The sequence below is a fragment of the Hibiscus syriacus genome, unplaced genomic scaffold, assembly GCF_006381635.1.
Source record: "Hibiscus syriacus cultivar Baekdansim isolate YM2019G1 unplaced genomic scaffold, ASM638163v2 tig00003721_pilon, whole genome shotgun sequence".
Classification (NCBI taxonomy): domain Eukaryota; kingdom Viridiplantae; phylum Streptophyta; class Magnoliopsida; order Malvales; family Malvaceae; genus Hibiscus; species Hibiscus syriacus.
In genome coordinates this window covers 1,828,109-1,854,038 of record NW_024061981.1, presented here as the reverse complement: position 1 = coordinate 1,854,038, position 25,930 = coordinate 1,828,109, and the positions used below count along the sequence as shown (strand labels likewise).

Below are 25,930 nucleotides of genomic sequence, written 5' to 3'. Positions count from 1 at the left end.
TGAATTGTGCTTCACAGCAAAAAGCAAATATTGAATCGAAAAGGAAAGTCTCACTACAGTAATCAGAAAGGGAAAGTGAGATTTAATTTTTAGTTTTTGTTGTTGACGTAAATCAGAAAGCGGGCTGATTTCCTGGCATGTTCCATTTCTATCCTGTATTGAATCTTTGGATTTTGTTGATTTCTTTCTTCAGCTCTTTTCCAATTTGTTTTCTTCCTCCGATGGCGATTTAATTTTTATCTTTGTCCAAAAAAATAATTAAATATGTGATGCTTTTTCCTTTTCTTTTTGGGTAAACTATACATATAATTTATAAATTATATGATATTTTTTTACATCCTTCGGGTATAAAAATTGGCTTAATACTATATGATGTCCTCCAATTCTTTAAAAAAAATTAATGTGACCCTTAAATTAAGAAAAAAAAAGTTAATTTGGTCCTTTAACCTACAAAATTAAGTGTTGATCGGTATGACGCTAACATGATAGCTTACAATGTTAACATGACAGCCTACCGTTATGGTGTAATAGTTCACATGTACTAAAAAAATATGGTAAATATACTAAATAATTGTTTTATTGAGTTTAAGGGTTAATTTAATTTTTTTAATTTTAAAACTTCTTTAAATACTAAAAATTTATTTTAAATTTAAAAAATATTAAAATATTTTAAATATTAAAATAAAACAATCTCACTAAAAAAATTTAAAAAATACTAAAACCACTAAAACACTATTTAAAGTTCAAAAAATAAATATATATCACAAATATAAAATGATAAATTATTAAAATTTAAAAATATATATTAATATATGCATGTAGCATATAAATATAAAAGACGACTTAACTATATTTATATAGTCGAATTAACAAAATTAATATGCTTTTAGATTCTTATACATGTCAACCATCATTAGAGATGTACGCATATCAGACATGATTACAGTATCATATAGTTATAACATCAACACTCACACAAAGTATTCTTATTAGATTAATCTAGACTTGCGAATTTTATATTTAAATATAATTAGAAAACTTTCTTGTTATTCTTGTGGGTGAGCAAACTGGACTCGAGCATCAGTTTTTTTAGTCATTTATGTGAATTATTTGAATTATTTGAGTCAACTTGAATTATTGATTCGGTTTTCGAGTTTGAACCGAGTTAAAATTTGAATTATTTTATCATCAACACTTACACAAATTATTTAAATTATTCGAGTCAACTCGAATTATTGATTTGGTTTTCGAGTTCGAACCGAGTTAAAATTTCAAATTTTCAAGTAGTCAAAAAACTAAAAATTTAGATGACTATTTTGACAAATATACGATTTGGTCTCCGATTTCCTATTTCTTCGATTTCTCATTCATTTTTTGTCAATCTCTATCAAATTTGAACCACATACTCCTAAATCATCATAGAATACATATATACTTTTAAGTTCTCTTTTTGATTACAAATTTTATATTTTTTTCAATTTAGCACCTTACTTTTGCATAATTTTTGTATTTCATCAGTTCATCCTTCATTTAAAGTATGTTTTTGACCAAATTTAAACCACATGTTCTCTAACCACTATAGAATACCTATGTAATTTTAGTTCCTTTTTGTGTTTTCTAAAAATGTATTCTCTTTTTTTTCAATTTAGTCTCTTAACTTTACATTTTATTCAATTTAATCTTTTTACTACAATTGTTTATAAATTCTTTCTTCACATTTGACTCTTATACTCTCGTCAAACTTTTACCCTCAAAATACATTTTTGGAAATAAAAAATTGTAAATATGTTTTATAATTTTAAATTGTATGTGATATATTAAATAAAATTATAATATGAAAAGAATATGAAAAAATATATATATTTTATATGATTAGAGAAAGATAAAAGCTGAAACGAATTCGTATCATTATACTATAAAAAGTTACAATAAATTTATATAGAAACTCGAACAACTAGACTCGAAAAAAAAATTCAAATTAAATTTGAAACATAAAATACTACTCATCAACTCGAAAAACTCAAAATCATTGGATTCGGCTCGATCGAATGCTTAAACCTTGTTATTCATGTCTAAAAACAAATGCCTGAGGTCCTTTCGCTCATCCTCCGCCTCTTGATAGAACTGGGTTATTATTTGCAATCGAGAATACTCGGCCACCGCTTGAGTGTCTTCTGGGTGGAAACAGTCTCAGAATAAGGGAGTTGTCCAGGTAAATCCTTTCAGCCCATTCTATTGGAAGCGACAGCGGCAATTTGGACACTTCTCCCCTACCCATCATCGCTCTCATCCTTGATCTGGTTCTCCTGTTCTTGTTCTTCCGCATGAGTTTGAAGAGCGCCCAGTAGATGCTCGTGATTTATTGCGATTTCATGGAACCCTTTGATGGCAGAAAAGTTTAGAAGAAAGAAAATTTCATTAAGTTTTCAGATAGATCCTCATTCTGTACAAAAAAAAATCTGTTTTGTTTAGCAAGTTCAATGGATGGTAGCAGTCATGCATTTGCATTTACCGTTATCTTAACTAGTATCATATCAAGGGTAGGTTCCAGTATAAAGGAGATCATCAATCAATCACGCGGTCTTGTAATTTTATGAAAACTTAAAACCTTCTAATTCACTAATATCATATCATCCACTACATAAACCGAAAGAAAAATCGATGTTATTTCTAAACATACAATTCTATATCACTAAAATCCATTTAATTGGAGAGGAAAAAAACTAAAACTAGAAGAGAGGTCAAGAAATTTGTTTCTTCAACTTGGTGGAGGGAAGAAGATGTATTATTGGTTCTCTTGGACCTGAAAAGCTTCTCTGTCTCAGCCGGAACCTTGAAAGCTGCTTGTAGGACTTCAGGGGATATAGCCTTCCATGCCCCAATGCTCCCAGCCAAGTGAGTGAATACAGGGCTGCATATCAAATCATATATTATCAGTATTTTTGTATCATTGTATATCTTTATATACCTTTTTGTTATACTTTGGTGACACTTGTTTTTGCTTCCGTCTTGATATATATGTATTACCGGTATTTTACTATGTATATGTTTTATACAGTTTTCTGATAAATGTAAATATTGATATATGGATGTTTATCGTATGAATCTTTCTTATGACTAATTTCATATTATAGTGTATATAGATTTAAACGTTATTTAAATATGAAAAGAAATTTTTGAATAAGATATGTAACCGCCTAGATTTGGAACGCCCATGCTAGGTTTGGGGGTTACACTTGGTGGTATCAGATCCTTCGGTTTTAAACACTCGAACTGTAGATGAGTCTTAAATTATGGATTTTCAAGATCTTTTGATGTTTTCAAAAATCATGTCATCTTATTTTACGAGGTTTAAATATATTTGAGATTCCTGATATAAGTCTAACTTAGGTTCAAATTCTTTTCGTAGAGCCTTGTAGATTTATCTGATGAGTGCTGCTAGAGGTTGTAGGCCAAGACGTGGCCGTTGTTGAGGGCGAGTGACTCGACCTTTTGTTACTGTAGACGATCTGATGTCATCGCGAGATCCTCATATTCCGCATTTAGATCCGTCTATTCCCAGAGATGATCCGGTTACACTTGCGAGAGACCCTCCCGTCACTGAGGATGAGGACACTGATATGGATGAGGATGCCATTAATAGTGTTATTTTTTGTATGTTCAGGAGAGTTGCTAAAGTCCTTGGTAATATGTCTGTGATCGAGATTTCGAAGTCTTTGGTAGCTGCTGGAGTAGTTCCATTTGAGGGAATTATTGGTGGACCTCTGACTGAAATTGAGTATTGGTTGGAGGATACAGAGAGGATTATGGATGAGATGGACCTAAGGCTTGAGAAAAAGTTAAAGGGGGGCCTAGCTATGCTTAAGAAAGAGAGTTTTAGATGGTTGCAATCAATTTTCGGTAGTATTCCGGGAATCAATTGACTTGGGATCTTTTCAAGGCACGTTTTCAGAGTCACTACATCAGAGAGAGATACTTGCAAGAGCGACGCCAAGAGTTTTAGAATTTGGAGCAAGGTGATATGTCTGTCATGGATTATGAGATTGAGTTTATCAGGTTGAGTCTCTATGCTACTAGACTTGTTGACACTGAATCAGATCGGTGCTTGATGTTCGAGAATGGACTCAGGAATGAGATCAGGAGTTGAGCTGCTAGCCACCAGGAGAGAAACTTTGATTCCTTGGTTAAGATAGCTAAGACCACTTAGGAGATAGAACGAGTGGGTATGGAGCGTAGGAGAGATAGAAACCGAGATCGAGACTGATTTAGGAAGTCTTCTAGTTCTATTGACTCTTCTACACACCCCAACAAGAGAGGAAGAGGTGAGTCTTTTTTAGAGAGGCGGTGTGGGTGTCAGGCTTGTGGCATCAGGCTTGTGGCATCAAGTTCGTCGGTTGTGACGCCTTTTATTCAGGGTGATCCTTTTGGATCGCAGCCTTTGCTGTCATGTGAGTACTGTGGAATAAGTCATTTTGGTTAATGCAGGAAGAAGTTGGGTACCTATTTTAGATATGGTTCTGGTGGCCATCTCCTGAGGGATTGTCCAGAGCCATCTCTTACAGTTCATACACCAGCTCGTACTCCCGCTCGTACTCGGAGTACAGTTCATCCTCCAACAGGAGGTCATAGTCAGGAGAGAGCATTGAGATCAACTAGTAGAGGTTGAGCTTCTCATAGTAGGGGCCAAGCCAGATCTAAGGTTAGACAACATGCGTTGGTTACCTGCTAGACGTCGACATGACCACGATGATGAGCCTGATGTGATTCCATACTTTGCATTATTTGATAATGGTTCTACCCATTCCTATGTGTCACATTCTATTTCTAAGGGTCTTAATATCCCAGTGGAGAATACTGAGAGTTCGGTGACAGTTCAAAGTCACGTAGGTCAGTCCCTAGAGTTAGATCGTATTTTTAGAGAGTTTCTTATAGAGATCCATGTGGAGATCTTTCTGGTCGACCTGATGGAGTTACCTTTGGAGGAGTTTGACTTGATTCTTGGCATGGATTGGTTGAGCAAGCATCGAGTTAATCTTTATTGTAGAACCAAAATAGCTATTCTGAAGACTTCGGATAACAGAAAGATTGTCATGATCAGGGAATGTCGTTGATTCCTGACGAATGTTGTGTCTTCTTTGGTAGTTGAGAGGATGATTAGGAAGGGTTGTCTGGATTGCCGCCAGATAGAGAAGTTGAGTTTGAGATTGAAGTCTATTATGGTTCCACCCCAGTTTCGATGACTCCTTACCATATGGCACCAAAGGAGCTTAAGGAACTGAAAGTCCAACTCCAGGAGTTGTTGGATAGGGGATTCATTCGACCCAATGTTTCACTATGGGGAGCCCCAGTTCTTTTTTTCAAAAAGAAATATGAGACATTGAGACTTTGTATTAATTACAGGAAACTGAACAAGCTCACGGTTAAAAACAAATATCCTCTACCTAGTATCGATAATCTGTTTGACCAATTTCGAGGGGCTTCTATGTTGAACCATGTTTTATAATATTTTGATATAAGAAAATTAAGGAAAAAATGTTTTTGGAGTTAATTGAATTTGTTCAGAGTTTTCAAAAGTTTTCATAAATAATTTAAAGTCCAATAAACTAGAATTTGAGCAAATATATAACAAATTAAGGCAAAATATTTTTGGACTTAATTGAATTTGTTCAAAGTTTTCAAAAATAATTCAAAGTCCAATAAACTAGAATTTGAGCAAAGTTATAACAAATTAAGGAAAAATGTTTTTGGACTTAATTGAATTCGTTCAAAGTTTTAAAAAATAATTCAAAGTCCAATAAACTAGAATTTGAGCAAAAACAAGTTTTTCACGTACAAAGTACTGATATTGTTCTTACAGTATCGATATTATATGAACAGTATCGATACTATTCATGTGTTACCGATACCAAAGGTAAGAGAAGTATCAATACTCTCTTGGTAATACCGATACTACCAGCTTGCTCAAATTCCAGAATGCAAAATAGGTACCGATACCCAAAAGGGTACCGATACTACTTTATATAGTAGTATGGATACCATGAAGGATAGTATCGATACCGTCAGACCCAACAGCTAGTAACGACTAGTTTTATTTAAAATTAATAAAGGAAGTACCGATACTCATAAAAAGAGTATTGATACTCCATGTATTGGGCAACTTTATTTTGTAGAGAAAACATCCCCAAACGGCTAGAAATCATCCCCAACGACTAGAAATGACCACAATATTATTCCAACATATAAATTCAAGATCAAGACACATTAACAAGGGTTAGAACACCTATCCAAGCATTCAAACACAAGAGAAACATTTTTCACTCTTTATTTTCTTTCTCTTGTAAATATTATTTTTATTAGCTTTAATTTTATAAACACCTACCTTTAAAAGGTTTATTTGTTTACTTCTTTTTACCTTTTGTAAAGGGGTTTTGGTTCTAGCTAATCCTTTGAAAAGCTAGGGAGTTTGTAAAGGTTATCTCTTTGTCCTTGAAAAAGAAAGAACAAATTAGTGGATTTGTTGGAAATCCTAAGTGACGAGCTTAGGTAGTGGATGTAGACTTTGGTTGAGAAAGTCAAACAACTATAAATCCTTGTGTAACAATTTTCTATCCTTTGATTCTCCTTACTCCCTAAAATTATCAAAAAGCCAATTCACTCCCTCTTGGCAATATCATTTGGTTGTTCAATTAAGCTTCGTAAATTCCAACATTCTATCTTTTCAAAGATTGGCTTGAGGTCTGGTTATTACTAACTCAAGTAGAAGGATTATGATGTCCCAAAACTGCTTTTCACATTCGATATGGGCATTACGAGTTTTTAGTGATGTCATTTAGGTTAACTAATTCTCCTGCTACTTTCATGGATCTGATGAATAGGGTGTCTCGACCTTACTTAGACCAATTTGTAGTTGTGTTCATCGATGACATATTGGTGTGTTCTCGAACTGAAGTAGAACATGATGAGCATTTAAGAATTGTTCTGCAGACTTTGAGGGAAAACAAGTTATATGCCAAGTTGAGCAAGTGTGAGTTCTGGCTCAGCGAAGTATCTTTCTTGAGCATATCGTTTCTACCGAGGGTATCCGGGTGGATTCAAGTAATGTGGAGGCTATTCTGAACTAGAATCAACCTAAGAACATCTCAGAAATCAGTAGTTTCTTGGACTTAGTTGGTTATTATTGTCATTTTGTTGAGGGATTCTCCATTATTGCATCTCCTCTAACGAAACTGTTAAGGAAAGATTTTCCATTTGTAAGGTCTAAGGACCAACAATCTAGCTTTGAGAAACTTAAGATTGTTCTGACTCAAGCCCCAATGTTGATTTAGTATGAGTATGGAAAGAATTTTTCTGTCTACAACGATGCTTCTCACTTTGAATTAGGATGAGTTTTAATACAAGATGGAAAGGTTGTCGCTTATACATCATGTTAGTTAAATCTGCATTAGCGCAACTATTCCACTCACGATCTGGAGTTAGCTGCTGTGGTTTTTGCTTTGAAGTTCCAGAGACACTATCTTTACGAAGAAAAGTGTTATATGTATACTAATCATAAGAGTTTGAAGTATCTACTTACTCAGAAATAGTTGAATTTGAGGTAACGTCACTGGTTAGAGCTTCTAAAGGATTATGATTGTGAGATAGAGTATCATCCAGGAAAGGTTGATATGGTGGTTGACGCCTTGAGCCATAAGGCGATATCCAATATGAGAGCCTTGTTTACCAGTTTGAGTTTGTTTGATGACGACAACTTTTTTGCAGAGCTATAAGTTAAATCCACTTTGGCCGAGGAGATTGTCTAAACAACTCCTAGATAGCTACTTACTTCCCATGATTGGATAGGTTGAGCAGGGAACGAGTTCATAGTATACTTTTGATCATGATGACATTTTATGCTTTCATAGTCGTTACTGCGTCTCTAAAGATGATGAGATAAGACGTGCTATTCTTTAGGAGGTTAATAATAGTCATTAAATCATGCATCATGGTGGGGACAAAATGTACAAGAATATCAAAGAGCGATACTTTTGGAATGGCATGAAGAATGGTATTTCATATTTTGTGGTGAGGTGTCTGACTTGTCAACAAGTTAAGGAGGAGCACCAACATCCATCGGGATTGTTGTAGTCTATTAAGATTCATGAGTGAAAGTGAGAGCGTATTATGATGTACTTCGTTACAGATCTTCCTCTGACTCCTTCCAAAAAGGATACTGTTTGGGTGATTGTGGATCGACTCACCAAGTTAGCTTATTTTATTCCTGTTTGGGTTAATTATTCTTTGGACAAGTTGGATAAATTGTATATATATGAGATTGTTAGACTCCACAGTGTTCCATTATCCATCATCTCTGATTGAGATTTGAAGTTTACTTCTACGTTCTAGGAGGCTTTGCACGAGGCTCTAGATACTCGTTTGAATTTCAGTATAACTTTCCACCCGCAGACTGATGGTCAGTCTGAGCGAGTGATTCAAGTGTTAAAGGATATGCTACGGGGTTATGTGATTGAATTTTGTGATAGGTAGGAAGATTTCTTGGTTTTTGCCGAGTTCGTTTACAATAACAGTTATCAGGCAAGTATTTGCATAGCACCGTATGAGGCTCTATATGGACGTCGATGTCATAGTCCTATATGTTGGACCGAGTTGCATGATAAGAAGACTTTGGGTCCAGAGCTAGTTCGAGATACTGAAGATACTATCAGATTGATTTGTGATCGCTTGAGAGAGAAGTGTGATAGGCATAAATCTTATGCAGATTAGCGACGGAAGGATATTGAGTTTGAGGTTGGGGATCAGGTCTTTCTGAAAGTATCTTTATAGAAGAAAGTGTTGAGATTTGGATGTAAGGGTAAATTGAGCCCGAGATTTATTTGGTCGTATCGTATTCTGAAGAAAGTCAGACCTGTTGCTTATCAGCTTGAGTTGCCTCCCTAGCTCAGTCGCATTCATGATGTTTTTCATGTATACATGATGAGGCGATATCATCCAGATCCAGGTCGCGTCATTCAGATTGAGGAGGTAGATTTGAGACCTGATCTGTCTTATGAGGATGAATCCGTTCAGATTTTAGATCAGGATGAGAGAGTTTTTCAGAATAGGCATATTCTGATGGTCAAAGTTCAATGTAGTAACCGTGGCCCCTCAGAAGCTACTTGGGAGACATTGGAGTTGATAGAGACTTTGTTTCCGCATCTATTTCCATCAGGAAAATTTCTAGGATGAAATTTCTTTTAAGGGGGGAAAGTTGTCACACCCCAACTTAGGGCCTATAAATTTTCTTAAAATTCTTCCGATGACAAAATTGAAATTTTAATCAAATTTTAGGACCAAAGTGAAAAGTACTAAAATTGAAGGACGTATAGTGTAATTACACTTTTTTTCATAAGTGTAGGTTTAAAACCCCAAAAATTAGAAACTTTTCATTTTTGGAAAGTTTCAACCCTCTTTTTCTCTCTATTTTTAATATTTCCTCTTATAGAAAAAAACATTTGGTCGACGTTTCGTCGTCAACTGTTGCTCAATTTTTGACACCTCCCGCACCATCTTGTTCATCCCGAGTCTATCATTGTCCATCTTGTCTCTGTTACTGTCGGCGTGTGAGAAAGGCCAAGTTTTTAACATTTCGAAATCGAGCTCTTCGTCGTTCACCGCTATGAACCGAGCTTGGTAAGTCTCTCAAAACCCCTCAAAATGCTAGTAGGAATTTTTTTGTAATTTTTTTTCTTTCAAAGCCTCCGCATGCGCCGCTCTTGCGCGTGGGGAAATTCCATCACCTGGTGGGATGCTTGATAATAGGCCGACCCGCCTGCTTGACCCGATCCGTGTCTGACCGATCCGTGTCTGACCGATCCGATCCGACCTGAACCGAACCGGATAACCGTTGATCGTTGACCGTTGATTGACGTTAACTTTTTGAAAACCTATATCTTAACGTTTTTCGACGTCCTAAATCCGATTCCGCGATTTGTTTTGCCAAATTCTGACCCAAAAGCCCCGAATCGATCACGTTAATCCAAAATTGCTTAGTATTTTTAGCATTTTTGCTTATTTATTTGAGACTTGATTATGAAATTTATTCGAGAAAATATTTTTATGAAGTTACTCGTATTTCACCAGACCGAGGGTTGGTTATATCCAGTGCTCCCTGTCCTTCAGATCCGCATGATCTGCTTTCCTCGAAAATTACTCGCAGGTATCCGTAAATTGTTTAAATAGGGGTTATTATTATTCATATTAGGATTCTGATATGGATTTTCTGATTCGTGTGATCCAGTGTTGCCGTTGATCGCGATCAACAGACTTAGTAGTAGGCTTTCTTATAAGACTAATGAGACCGGTACAAGTGTGTTTCATGATGGTGTTACATTGCTGTTTTAAATTGTTCATTTGAACTGCTTTAGATTTCTGAACTGACTATTTTTACGACACGATACCTGATTTTTTGAATATTGTTTATCTGATATCTGATTTACTGTACATTTCTGATATAATATCTGAATTATATATTTCTATATATGATTTCTGAGTCTGGAATATTTTCATGTTTTACTAAATTAAGCTACCATTTTTACTCGAATACATACATGTTTATTACTATCATTGGGGGTATTACTGGAGGAAGTATCTCAGGCCTAGTCTATGACTTGTAAGTCCTTACCGCATGCTCCTCGGCTTTGTGCTCAGGGTAAGTTTGTACCGTAGGGTCCTCAACTTTATGCTCAGGGTAAGTCCTTACTGCAGGCTCATCTGCTTTGTGCACAGGGTAAGTCCTTACTATAGGCTCATCTGCTTTGTGCACAGGGTAAGTCCTTATTGCAGGTCCATATGTTGTATGTATAAGGCCCTTACCAGGTGTATAGGTGGGTGTATGGTTCTGGGGAATCTATACATTCTGGTGATCGGATGGGGGTAATGTTCATATTTTTTAAAACATGTTTGATAAACTGATTTTACTGAAGTATTTTAGTTGTATGTTTTTATATACCGTAAGGAGCACACTGGGCTTTTTAGCCCATTTTGTAAAATTTAACCTTTTCAGATAGTAGCAGACCGTAGGCTAGTAGACTTGGCATCAGGAGGATCGACTACTCCTATTTTTGTACCACTGTATATCTATATATACATTTTTTTTATACTTTGGTGACACTTGTTTTTGCTTCCATCTCGATATATCTGTAGTATCGATATTTTGCTATGTATATATTTTATACGGTTTTTCTTATACATGTATATATTGATATATGGACGTTTATCGTATGAACCTTTCTTATGACTAATTTCATATTATATTGTATATGAATTTAATTTTAAATATGAAAAGAAATTTCTGAATAAGATATGTAACCGCCTAGATTTGATCATAACGTCCATGCCGAGTTTAGGGGGTTACACATTCCGAATATGAGTTATATTTATAAAGAAAGAGGAGGTCGCGGTCATCACCAACAAGATCATTTTACAGTTGGACATAATTATCGAGTAAAAAGTTTTTATGTTACAGTTGATGTTCAACTATAAGAGTTAAACAATAGGTTTAAAGGGAAGTCAATAGAGTCATTAACTCTTGGTTATGCTTTGGAGCCAAAAGACACTGACAAAATTTTCAAGATTGAAGACATTTGTAATCTTGTGAATAAGTTTTATCCGAAAGATTTCATGAAAGTTGAAAAGAAGACTTATGAACATAATTATGACATTATGAGGTGAATTTATCTTGAAATTTAGATCTAATAAAACTGTTAACAATCTCTAATCTAAGCAATGCTTGGTGGATACTAGGAAAGTGAACACTTATACATATATATATTCCGAATGGTAAACATTCTATTGACTCTTCTAGTTCTACAACAAGTGCTGAAATAGCTTTTTTCTGCATTGAATGTAATCAAGACAACACTCCACAACAAAATAGAAGATGAATTTTTTTAGAGTTGCATGCTTATCAACATCAAAAGAGATATTGCAAGGAACTTTAATACAACATTACTCGTTGATGCATTTCGAGATTTAAAGGACCGATCGATGCGTTTTATTATAATTATGTGATAATTATGTCTTTTACACTTTTTAAAATCGTATTTTTTATTTTAATTTTATTTTTAAGTTTCTCTAATATATAAAAGCAGCACAAATGAACAAAACACATGAATGTTAAACAAAATTAAATCCCTAAATAAATAATGAAAAGTTTAAATTTTAATCTAATTATAAATAATTAATAAAATAATTAAAAATTCGTAATAAATTAAAATTTTTGTATTGGACCCATATTTAATTTTATGTATTTGTTATCTTCATTAAATTAGACGTATTTTAACTTTTCCATGTCTGATTGAGGCGATTCAAAATATATTAGAAAGTTAACTGAAAGTCGATTTTGTTACAAGAAAATATCATGTCTTTAAAATGTTTAAATCTTGTATGAAAATTCATTGCAATTCGATCGATATATCAAGTTTCAAAATTATCTTCAATAAAAATATTTTGGCCTTTAAGAAAATAGACCAAATAGAAATCAAGTATTACATAACGGCTTCTCTCTTTCTTGTTATTCTGATCTTCCAAGGGTGCTACAGTAAAAGTGTCACCGTAGTGCATGAACAAAACCTAGAAAGAGGAATATGTAGAGATAATACTTTGAAGGACATTGCAACCTTGAAGAACCAAAATAACGAGGAAGGGCAAAGCCATTCTTTTTAGAGGCGAAGCAACTTCGAAGAATTTCTTTGACAATGTTTCAAGAAATCTCTTTTCTTTCTTTTAGAACTGTTTAGGGTTCTTAGGATAGAATTTGTAAATTACTTGCAAAAAATCAAATTGAGATTTCAATTTGTTGATTCTGTCTCTCTTCTTCTTCTTCTTCTTCCTTTTATTTTAAATTTTAAGATTTTTGGGATGAGTTTTATGTGTAAACAATGATGTATATAGTAAACCCAGTTTTGAAATTTCATTTTATAAATATTCACTTTTACTTTGCTTTTTTGGTTAAACAAATTTTAAATTCACATAACTCAAATAACAATATTATTTTTTCTAATTTTATATTAAAATAAATATTTTTATAAAATAACACTAGAAGATGAATTTAAGAACTGTTTTCTAAAGTAATATGTTTCACTCCTGAATCGTTTATATAAGATAAGTTCAGATGCATGAGGCCAACAGATTCATATGGCCATATGGACGCCAGATACTAAGTTCCCGCAGATGAATCCAAACTCGATTTCGATAGGCCAAGGAGTAGTAGGTACCGGAGAGAGAGAGAGAGAGAAAGTGAAAGCAACGTTGAGAGACATGGCAGTGGGCCGGGAAGAAGGTGAAGGGGACGGGGGAAGCCGAACAAGGTTCTCGTTTCCATGGCTTGTTCACATCAGAATCTCAATCTAGCAGAGGGAATTCGTTGTCTTCGACATCCGAAAATGCTTCTCAAACAGATGAGAACTGAGTTTATATGGTATCAGCATCCCTGTTTGTTGTTCAGTATGACTGTGATTGATGCTTCAATATTCTATTCTGCCTTGTCTACTATATGCAATAGTTATTTGCAAAAAAATTGCTTCTTGATTTTGAATTTATGCATTCTTGCCCCTTGGAACATTTGTTATGTAATCTTGTTTCTCTATACGTTTGAGCGTTTCTACTGAAATTTGGACAAAAATCTGTATCGAATTTCTGAACGAATACATGGTCTAGATTAGTTGGTTGAATAATTCAATTTTCGATATTTTATAATTTAGTTTATAATTCATAATCACAAATATAACGAAACACATAATCACGGTTGAGGAAATTCTATATATGACTAACTCGGACTTTAATCTGAATTAAGGCTAACTCGAAAGGTGTCGACATTGGCAGGAAAATCCTTGAAATTGTATTCATTGGCTTGCATTTTCAAAAGAAATTACTTACAGTGATGAAATGGGTATTACTTTTTTTATATCGTTATATAGGAGTGAAAATGCATTTGCTATTTGGGAGAAACCATTAAAGGATCTTTCGAGCTTTCCTTAAATAATCGGTGACGTAAATGATCATACATTTAAATCTAAATGGTAAGCTTATGTTTGGTTTTTCAGAAAGGAATAAAAAAAGAGCAGCATTCAGCAATATAAGACCTAAAATTTTATGTCTGAACAGCAAACATAAAAACTGAAGAAACGAAAAGGAATTTTTGGTTACGAAATTTGTATCCCTAAAATATATGTATTCGACAAAAAGAGATCTAAAACTAAAACTAGTAGAGATTAGTTTCTTCAACTTGGCGGAGGGAAGAAGATGGCATCATTGGATCTCTTGGACCTGAAAAGCTTCTCTGTCTCAGCCGGAACCTTGAAAGCTGCTTGTAGAACTTCAGGGGATATAGCCTTCCATGCCCCAATGCTCCCAGCCAAGTGAGTGAATACAGGGCTGCACATCAAATCACATATTAAAACAACATAAAAAGTACGGGATTTGAACTCCGGCTTTGTTGTGATGATTGAGAACCAAGACAAACCATCTGGATCTGCAATCTTCGAAACAACAAAGAACCTTGGCACAATCAATAGGTTACCTTCCTTCACAATGGTTTCCAGGACCCTTTTGCCATCGACTCCAACAACTTGGAGGCGACCACTGCCTTTCACAATATATGTGACCTGCAAGGCTGAATCACATGAAAAGCCAGGCGAACACATTGCATTGCCTTCCAACCTAACGAGATCAGCATCCATCCCGACCTGACCAACCAAAGGTAGGTTTTAGTGTTCAACAACACCACATTACCAGCATTCTTGATATCTGTATCCAGTGGCGCTTCCTCGCAGTTCAAGGCCATTCCTTTCCGGTGATCCGGCTTTGGTTCAGGCATCTTGACACTGGCATCAAACTTGACGATGCCTTTGCGTTGCTGTTTGCCAATAAGAGCCTTAGCGGTATCATCATCCACGTCCCAAGCTCTCTTCACAAGTTCGGTTGTGAAACCGGTGAAGATACCATTGGCACCAGTCAAATAGAAATCAGTGAATTGACCGGCTTTGTGGCCTTTAGAGGTATGTCCCATGAAGAGAACCACCAACTCAGTATTCTCCTTATTATACCACCAAAAGGAAGAGCAATTGCATCACCCTTCTTAATAGCAATTATTTTCTCCTCGGATTCAGGTAGAACAATCCCAGCAACACCGGCTCCTACATCAAAGAGATCAAACATAAATAAAAATGAAAGATTACAAGAAAAACAATAAAAAGTGACACTGATCATAGTGCATGAACAAAACCCCCAAAAAGAGTAAAAAAGAGAGGAATCTGTAAAGATAATACCTTGAAGGACATAAGCAACCTTCAAAGCATCGGAGTACTGTGGAAGGGCAAAGCCATTCTTTTGAAGGGCCAACTTGGATGCACCAATGTTGCCTTGACGCAACATGGGGAGTTCATTGGGGCACCAAGCATAGTAGCTTCCACCATCGCCACCTTACACTTTCTTAGCCAACTTTGGAGAAAGATCTAATTCCATCCTCTTTATTCACAAATGAAAATAAACCCAAAATCCTTTAAAACAAAACGAAAATAAAAATCAAGTAGAGAAAGAATCACTGAAGTGTTGAATATTGAGGGCATATAGAAGATATTTATAGCCTGGAGAAATTTGAAGTATTTGTATTTAATTGTTTAGAATTTCATATATTTTTAACTTTTAAAACAAATCATTCTTTTGTTATTTTTAACACATTCTTTTGTTACTCTTAACAAACACGACTCTTCAAAATTTCAAAAACAATTAATTATTTTAATGATGATTTTACTAACAAATATGTATCTTAACAGATTTAATATTTTAATAAAATAATAGCATAAAGAGATTATTTAGGAATTAAATTAGGAATATAATCAACTAACTTTATATTGTTTTTTTTTAAAAAATTTCTAATCAATCCATATAATATTTTTCATCATTTTTCACATTTAATATACTTTTTATTTATATTTATTGGGAAAATTTTTGTATCACATTATTAAATATTTATATTTTTCAATTTCCTCGTGCAGTTTTTTGTTTAAACCATTTATATTTCTTATAAGTAATCAATGTTTTTTTTCATTTTTATAATAAAGTTTTTTTACCTATGCATAAAAATAGCTAAAATAATATTTCAAACATTTATCAATGAAACAAGGGGTAAATTTATTTGAATTTTAAATCGTTAATTACAATTACAAAATTTAATATTTTCTATAAGTTTAAATTCTTACGAGTTATTGTTAAAGATAAAATTACGATTTGTTTATAAAAAAAATATGATTTTATTATTTAAACTTATGAAAAATACAATCAAGAATTTATATTATATTATTTATACAAATTTTGCTCAATTTTAACTAAAATTGACTAAGCTTCATTTTTATTTTATTTTCTTGTTTCCAATTATTTTTCTAATGTTTTAAGAACTCAAAATAAAAATATTCGATATCAAACTCTTACCTCAGACGTCTTCAAGATCTCACTCTAAGTTCTAAGTTTTGAGAACTATTTAAAATTTGTGAGATTTAAAAATATATGGTTTTGAAATCATTATCATGCATTCATTAGGTAAATAAAATATGTTTCAAATATAATTCGAGTCAATATTAAGTCAGATCAAGTCAGATATTAGATTATATCATTATCGATTCAGGAAAATTTCGAATTGAATTCATATTGGACCGATCGATTTTTTAGTCAGGCTAACAATTAGATTTTTTAGTCATTTCAGGTTGAATTATGTACGAGTCCAATATAACATATATAAAATTATTGATATGTATGTCTTTTTATTTGCCAGACTTATAATCAAGGTTCAAATTCAACTCGTAACCGCATAATCATTTAAGGTTCAATGTAATTGATTTTGATATATAAGAATAGGTGAGTGTAGATATTTGACTTGTTCATGGCTAATAGCTACATATCACTTTTGAATGATAACTCTTTATTGAAGGCTTTGTGTCTCATGTTAATTCGTATTTGTAACTTTTTTTAATTTCTTTTAAAGCTAATTATAGTCTATTGTTTAAGTGATAGAGTTAAAATCAATCACATAAACTAGAATTTTGAGTAAATGCCGGCATATGATTTTCAATAATCACATATTATTATGCGAAAATATCCGTTAAATAATCATTGTAATTGCCGGCATATGATTTTCAATGCAACTGTTTGCCATAATTTTCAACCTACAATATGGAGGATGAGTATTAGATCGAGCCGAGTAAAAAGAATTTTAAATTATTCAAATTGATAATTATTATTTTACAACTCAAAATTGACTTGAAAATTTTTCGAGTCGAGTTTATAAAATCCGAGTTGAGTCGAATCGAGTCGAATTTTTGAGTTGATGTTTAAATTTAATTGTAAAAATGTAAAATATTATGATATTATTTGATTCCAATTTAAATAGTTTTTATAACTATATATATTCATATTTTTTCCATATGTGATATCCATATATCATATAGAGTCGGTGAATTAATTTAAACTTGAAATTTTTTCGAGTCAAGTCGAGTTTATGAAATTATAACTTGAATTCAATTCGAGTCGAATTGTTTAGAGTCGAGTAGAAAAATTGATTTCAAATCAAGTTTTACTCATCCCTAATAACATATTAAAATAAAATGAATGATACATGGTGCTAAACCCAATCCAATGGATGCCATTACACCAGGTTTCTGCATTGGTCACCTGCAAAACTGTCCCATGGTTGCATTTATTCAATGGCGATATACAAAGCAAGGATTGTTCTGTTATGGTGGCAGGTGAAATGGAGAAAAGATTTGGGGGAGAGATGGAATTAGGGTTTAGGGAATTAGGAACTCAGAGGCTAGAGATTTGGGAGAAAGAGGAATCGATTAATTTACCTGATGACAATGTGGCTTTGGAGCAGGCCAAGGGAGATAACAAATCTGATGGGGACGTGGAATTGGAGCAGGCCGAAGGAGAGACCCAAGTAACTACAACTATTAAAGACCAGTGAGTGATGGCAGCCCACCCGTGAAGCCCAAGAAGAAATCTATTGAAGGAATCTAGCAGGAAGCAAGCAGTTAGACTACAAGACAAATGCAGTGACAGTTGTAAACAAATAATTGGCTATTTTTATTAAATATATGCAACAGAATTGTAATTGAGAATTATGCTGAGATTTCAATGCAATTATTCATCTTCAACTTTCTTCATTTTCTAAAATCCCTAATTCTATTATTTTCTTCATTGAAATTGTGACAATTGGTATTTAGAGCCACGTTAATTGATCCAAAATTCGGGAAAAAAAAATTGGGATGCTTAAGAAAAATACTAAAATGGCTGAAATAAATCCGATTGAAGCAACAGAAACTGTATCTGCGGAGCTGCAAGAGGAAGTGTCGAGATGGTGGGTTGTTCAACGAGAGAAATGGGAGGAACGTTTAGCTACCTTGGAAGCTCAGTCTACAGAAAATACTGGTTATCTTCATAAGATTATTCAGATGATAGCAAAAAGTGAAGAAGAAGGTGATCACCTAACTCCAACAACCAGTAAGAAAGAAGTTGAAATTCCTACACCAAAAATAGAAGGTAAAACACCTTTTGAGGTTACTGTAATTAATGAGCATGAAAGATACTCTTTTAAACCTGGAGAACTAGATATTTTATAATTTAAACCTGCTGATAAGCAATATGATCCTATTCTGTCAACTGTTCCATCTTTGAGACTGGTTAGTAATTGAGACGACTCAGGGGAGAATTCTAGTGCTATTCCTGCTAGTGTTGGTGCTTTTGTTTTATTTTCTAGACCTCGAATTGAACTTCAATTCTTTGATGGTTCAAATCCTAGGAGTTGGTTTTAAAAAATGTCAAAAATATTTCATAATATTTGCTATTCCTGAATCTCAATAGATTGAAATAACTTCTATGTATTTGACTGGGAGGGCTGAAACGTGGTTTGATGAGTATCTTATGCATAAAAATAAGGTTACTTGGCATGAGTTTGCAGTTGATTTGTGTCACAGATTTGGCAGTAGTACGTATATTGATGTGGTGGATGAGTTCAACAAATTAACTCAAAGAGGTACTGTGGAAGAGTATCAAGAACGTTTTGATGAATTAATGCCTTTTATCATACAACAGAATCCTCATATTGGGAAAGAGTATTTCATTTCTAGCTTCATTAGTGGCTTAAAGAATGAATTGAAGCATAGAGTTCGAGAACATGAACCAAAATCTTTGGCTGCTACATTTAAACAAGCTAAACTTCATGAACTTGCTGGTGAAATTGAAAGTAAAAAAATTCGAACTCCTATTCGGAATTTCTACAATTCAAATCAAACTTCTACAGTGAAGAATTTATCTACTACAATTTTTCCTAAGCCTGGTCCTCTAATTAACAACACTAAGATAGTCTTTTAGATTATCGAAGAGCTAACAATCTCTGTTTTAGGTGTGGAGACAAGTTTTCTCCGGGACACCAATGTAAACAGAAGCAGTTGAATTGTATGAATTAAGGTGAATTTGTTCAAGATATTGAAGAGGAGAATATTCAGGAGACCGAGTTACCAGATTCTGTTACTCAAATTTCAGGAGCCAAAGATTTCGAAATTTCTATGAATGTTTTAAATGGACAGGCTAGTTTTACAACTTTGAGAATTTAGAGGACTGTAAAAGGGAGACCCTTAAATATCTTGATTGACAGTGGCAGTACAAATAGTTTTGTAACTGCTGGTTGGGCTAAGGAAGGAGCAGAGGTTATTTCTACTAAACCTATTTCAATCACTGTAGCAAATAGAGAGAAACTTTACATCACACTCACCAGTTAACAAATCTAATGGAAAATGCAAGGACATCTCTTTGAACATGATTTCAGAGTCTTGCAGCTGGGAGGGAGTGATATGGTTCTAGGGGTTGATTGGATGCAAAAGTACAGTCCCATTTTGATGGATTTTAATGAACTGACATTGACATTCCAAAAGGATGGACAACAAATTCTATTACAAGGAGAGAAAAGGATGCCAACCATTAAATTACCTTCTGTGAATAAATTACAGAAAATAGTTGCAAAAGATGTTGCTTTTGCTGGTGAATTCTATTTAATGATTACAAAAGAAGATCAATTTTTAATTTCAGTAGATTTACAACCAAATTTACAACAGTATGCAGATATATTTGCTGAACTTGATGGTATGTCACCTGAAAGAGGTCAGGACCATGCAATTATACTTAAAGAGGGAGCTCAACCTGTCAATCTACGTCCATACAGATTTCCTCACCATAAAAAAATAGAAGTTGAGAGACAAATTAAAGAAATGTTAGCCTCTTCCATTATACAAACAAGTAAGAGTCCTTTTGCCTCTCTTTGCTTGTTGGTTAAGAAGAAAGATAGTTCATGGAGGCTTTGTGTTGATTATAGATAATTGAATTCTATGATTGTTAAAAACAAATTTCCTATACCAGTGGTAGAAGATATTTTGGATGAATTGGTAGGATCTCAGTATTTTTCTAAAATTGATCTTAGATTAGGCTATTGGCAGATTCGAATAAGTCCTGATGATATTGAGAAGACTATTTTTAGAACTCTCCATGGCCATTTTGAGTTCAAAGTCATGCCATTTGGTTTAACAAATGCACCAGCAACCTTTCAAACACTTATAAATGACATTTTTGGACCATATTTGAGGAAATTTGTCCTATTATTTTTCGATGACATTCTCATATATAGTAAGTCTATGTCAGAACACAAGACATATTTAAAAATTATTTTGTAGACTTTGAGGAGGCACCAGTTGTTTGCTAAGCGAAGTAAGTGTTTTTTTGGACAAACTCAGGTGGAATATTTGGGTTATGTAATTTCAGCCTATGGTGTGGCTATTGACTTTTCCGAGATAGAGGCTATGAGGACTTGGAAGATGCCTACAAATTTGAAGTCTCTCAAAGGATTTTTTGATCTTACAGGCTATTACAGGAAGTTTATACGCAATTATGGAATGATTAGTATGCCATTGACTGATATGCTCAAAAAGAATAATTTCACATGGACACCTGAATCTAGGGCATCTTTTGAGACACTTAAAGTAGCCATGTCTCAGGCCCCTATTCTTACGTTACCTGATTTTACTAAACCATTCTGTTTAGAAACAGATGCAAGTTCTACTGGTATTGGAGCTTTTTATCTCAAGATGAACGTCCTATAGCCTATTTAAGTAAGGCCTTAAGTCCTAAACATTCTGATATGTCTGTCTATGAAAGGGAATATTTAGTTATTCTTATGACAATAACTAAATGGAGAAATTACTTTGAAGGAGTTCCATTTGTCATCAAAACATATCATGAAGTAGGGGTGTGCAAAATTACCCAACCCGGTTGACCCGACCCGCCGACCCGGATCTAAAAAAACCGGGTAATTCTCTAAAAAAAATTACCCGGCCGGGTCGGGTACCCGGCCTGACATTTCCCGGGTCGGGCCTGGGTCACAAAATCTAGTTTTTCCGGGTACCCGAGTACCTGGTTAGTTTTTATTTTTTATTTTTTATATATAATTATATAAAATATAATAAATTATTTATATTATGGATTATTATATTTTGTATTTTGAACTTTTAAATTTTATGTTCGGATATTAGAGTATGTAATTCGAAGTTTCAAACATTTAAATTTGTGTATATATTTTTTTAAATTAATAATTTGAAAATAAAAAATTAAAAACCGGGTATCGGGTACCCGATTACCGGGTACCCGCAAAATCTGGGTACCCGATTACCGGGTATCCGTAACATCCAGGTCGGGACACGGGCCGAGAAATCGACGACCCGGAAGTTCTGGGTACCCGGAAATCGGGTACCCGAAAATCCGGGTACCCAGATTTGCACACCCCTATCATGAAGCACTTAAACATCTTTTGGAACAAAGAATCATTACTTCTATCCAAAAGAAAGGACTTACAAAACTTTTGGGGTTAGATTTTACAATTTTTTATAGAAAGGGAAGAAGTAATTTGGCTGCTGATGCTTTATCTAGAAAAATGAAGTTGAATTTCAACAGCTGACTGTAACACTATTATTCCATAGTGGGTTCAAGACCTTGAAAAAAGCTACACAAAAGATGACTTTGCAAAGATTAAAATTGCATAATTAAGTATCTGCACAGATGTTAACAGTCAATGGAATTTTACTCAAGGAGTTTTGAGATTTAACAAGAAGGTTTATATGGGTGAAATTGGAGGATTGAGGCAACAAATCTTGACCCTTTTACATGTATCTCCTTTGGGAGGACATTCAGGAATTCATGCTACTATCTATAGAGTTCAGCTTTATTTTTATTGGCCAAAATTAAAAAAATAGATCAAAGACTTTATTGCTCAGTGTGAGGTATGTCAGATGACTAAATTTGACCATTCTCACAAGGTTGGTCTCTTACAACCACTACCAATTCCACACCAAGCTTGGGATATGATTTCTATGGATTTCATTAAAGGTTTTCCACCTTCAAAGAAATATACTTGAATTTGGGTAATTGTTGATAGGTTTACTAAATATGGCCATTTCATTCCTTTAAAACATCCCTACACAACAGCTGATTTGGCAAAGCTCTATTTAGCTCAGATTTATAAACTACATGGCCATCCTAAGTCCACTGTGTTAGATAGAGACAAGTTATTTACAAGTGTTTTTTGGAAGGAATTTATGAAACAGGTTGGCAAAGAAACTCACTTCAACATTGCCTATCATCCAGAAACGGATGGCCAAACTAAAAGAGTAAATCAGTGTGTTGAGCAGTAATTGAGGAGTATTTGTTTTATTAAACCTACTATATGGGTTGATTGGTTACCACAGGCATAATGGTGTTATAACACCAACTATCACACTGCCTTAGGTATAACTCCATTTGAAGCTATGTATAGTTATAAACCTCAAGTGTTATCTTGGGTGGTCAGTCAATGGTGCATATAGTACAGGAGTTATTAGAACAAAGAGATGTAATGAACAAGATTTTGCAAGAACAACTACAGAAGGCTCAAACTAGAATGAAAGCATATGCAGACAAGAAGTGTACAGATAAGGAATTTCAGGTGGGGATAGTGTTTACTTTAAACTTCAGTTGTATCAGCAAACGTCCTTAGTACTTTGCAAGAACCTCAAATTGGCTGCTCGATTTTTTGGACCATACACAGTGATTGAACGAGTAGGGTCAGTAGCATATAAATTAAAATTACATGATCATTCGAAAATCCATCATGTTTTTCATGTTAGTCTCTTAAAGAAAAAGGTTGTGAACAAAAGATTACCTCATTTGATCATCCGAAGATTAATGCTGACGGCCAGTTAAAGGTACATCCGGCTGCTGTTTTGGCCAAAATAATTGTGATGTGCAATAATCAGGACGTTACGCAATTCCTAATTCAGTGGACGAACTTGGGAAAGGAAGATGCCACATGGGAAGACTACACTGTTTTGCGAACACAATTTCCAGGGTTTGATCCTTGTTGTCAAGGATCGAATGAAGATGGGGGTATTGTCATGGTGGTAGGTGAAATGGAGAAGAGATTTAGGGGATAGATGGAATTAGGGTTTAGGGAATTGAGAACTCAGAGGCTAGGGATTGGGAGAAAGAGGAATCAATTAATTTACCTGATGGCAATGTGGTTTTGGAGCAGGCTAAGGGAGATAACAAATCTGATGGGGACGTGGAATTGGAGCAGGCTGAAGGAGAGACCCAAGTAACTACAACTATTGAAGACCAGTGAGTGATGACAGCCCACCCATGAAGCCCAAGAAGAAATCTATTGAAGGAATGTAGCGGGAAGCAAGCAGTTAGACTACAAGACAAATGCAGTGACAGCTATAAACAAATAATTGGCTGTTGTTATTAAATATATGCAACATAATTATAATTGAGAAATATGTTGAGATTTCAATGCAATTCTTCATCTTAAACTTTTTTCATTTTCTAAAATCCCCAATTCTATTATTTTCTTCATTGAAATTGTGACATGTTCTTCATATATATATATATATATACCATATATACACACACACAAACACATGCAACTATAAACTATATTTCATAAACAAAGTTACCGCTGCAACAACAAGCTTGCATAGACGTCTTGGATCCCTATTTTTAAAACCTGAATAGATTATGATAAGTGTCTGTCCAGTGAAAATTCCCATTTCCAAAGACGTCTCAAACATTATCACACCTTGATTTAGGGTTAAAGTTTTTCCTAAAATTATTTTGGGATTAAATTTAAATTTCGATTAAATTATGGGACTAAAGCAAACTTTTAGTCAAATTTATATTAAAATCAGGAAACTTCAATAACCCAAGGACCAATGGCATGATTTTTCCATTCTCTTTACATGTTTGGTTTAAAGCATCCCAAAAAGCTAAACTCTCTTCATTTAGAAACCCCATATATTTTCCCCCTTTTCTCTATTTCCTTTTTTAGTTTTCTTCTCCAAAAAAGGTTTAATCTCTTTTTTACCACTGACCGTGATAGACAGAGGTGATAATAGGCTACCATACCATACTTCTCAAACCAGTTCAGGTATGTTCCTGATGGTGTTACATTACTATTTAAACTATTTATCTTATTTGTTCTAAATTTCTGATGATATTTTAAAATTATGACTTCATGATATCTATTTTACCCTATGCATTAATTTATGACATCTGATTTACCATATGTTTTTAACAAGGTCTCTGATTTCTATATTTCTATATCTAATTATAGAATATGTCATGATTTCATGATTTAAAGTATTAATTTATTGTTTCCACTCAGATGACATATTTACTATCATTGAGGGGTATGATTGGAGGAAGTATCTCATGCTTAGTTTATTACTTGTAAGACCTTACCGCAGGCTCCTCTACTTTGTGCATAGAGTAAGTCCTTACCGAGTGTATAGGTGGGTGTACGGTTCAAGGGAACCTATATAGTCTGATGTTCAGATATGGTAATGTTCATATTTTAAAAGAATGTTTTATAAATTGACGTTTACTGAAATATTTATCCGAACGTTTTTATACACCTTAAGGAGCACACTGAGCTTTTTAGCTCACTCTTTAAATATGTAAATTTTCAGATACTATTCGACAGTAGGCTGACAGACTTGGCATCAAGAGGATCAATTGTTCACCCTTTTGTATCACTATACATTTTTATGCCTATTTTTTATATTTTGGTGACACATGTTTTACTACTGTCTTGACGTACTTGTATTACCGATGTTTTGTTTTTCAACGTTGATAACTCTGTATGTTTATCGTATGGACATCTCTGATGGTTATTTCCGTATCATACTGCTATATGGGTTTTTATTTACTAAAATGAATTTTAAGTACATTTTAAATATGTAAAGGAATTCTGTATATGACATGAGACCGTATAGATTTGGTCGAAATGCCTAGGTCAAGTCTAGGAGTTACACTTGGTGGTATAAGAGCTTTCAATTTTAAACACTCGGACTGTGGATGAGTCCTAAATATTGTAATTTAAAAAGATATTTAATGATGTTTTCAATCAATGTGTCACATTATTTTACAAATTTTAAATATAATTGAGATTTCTTTTGTAAGTCTAACTTATGTTTAAATTCTTTCTGTAGAGCTTAGTAGATTGTTTTGATGAGTTCTTGAAGTTGTAGGCCAGGTCATGGTTGTGCTCACGGTCGACCGATTCGATCTTTTAGCTCTATATAGAGATCCTCATGTGCCACGTGTCCATCCGTATGTTCCTCGTAAGGATCTGGCTACGCCTATGAAAGACCCATCTATCACTGAGCATGAGTATTTTGAGCTAGATGAGGGTGCCATTAATATAGTTACGTATCACATGTTTCAAAGGGTGTCTAGAGCTTATGCTAATATGTATGTTGTAAATATATCTATATCTCTGGTGGCTACTGGAGTAGTTTTATTTGAGGGCATTATTGGGGAACCTCCT

General features: G+C 34.0%; 1 pseudogene; it reads right to left on the bottom strand.

Moving 5' to 3' along the window:
• Positions 1 to 14,233: 14,233 nt before the first annotated feature.
• LOC120181901 lies at positions 14,234 to 15,513 on the bottom strand (annotated as a pseudogene).
• Between the last annotated feature and the right edge of the window lie 10,417 nt (positions 15,514 to 25,930).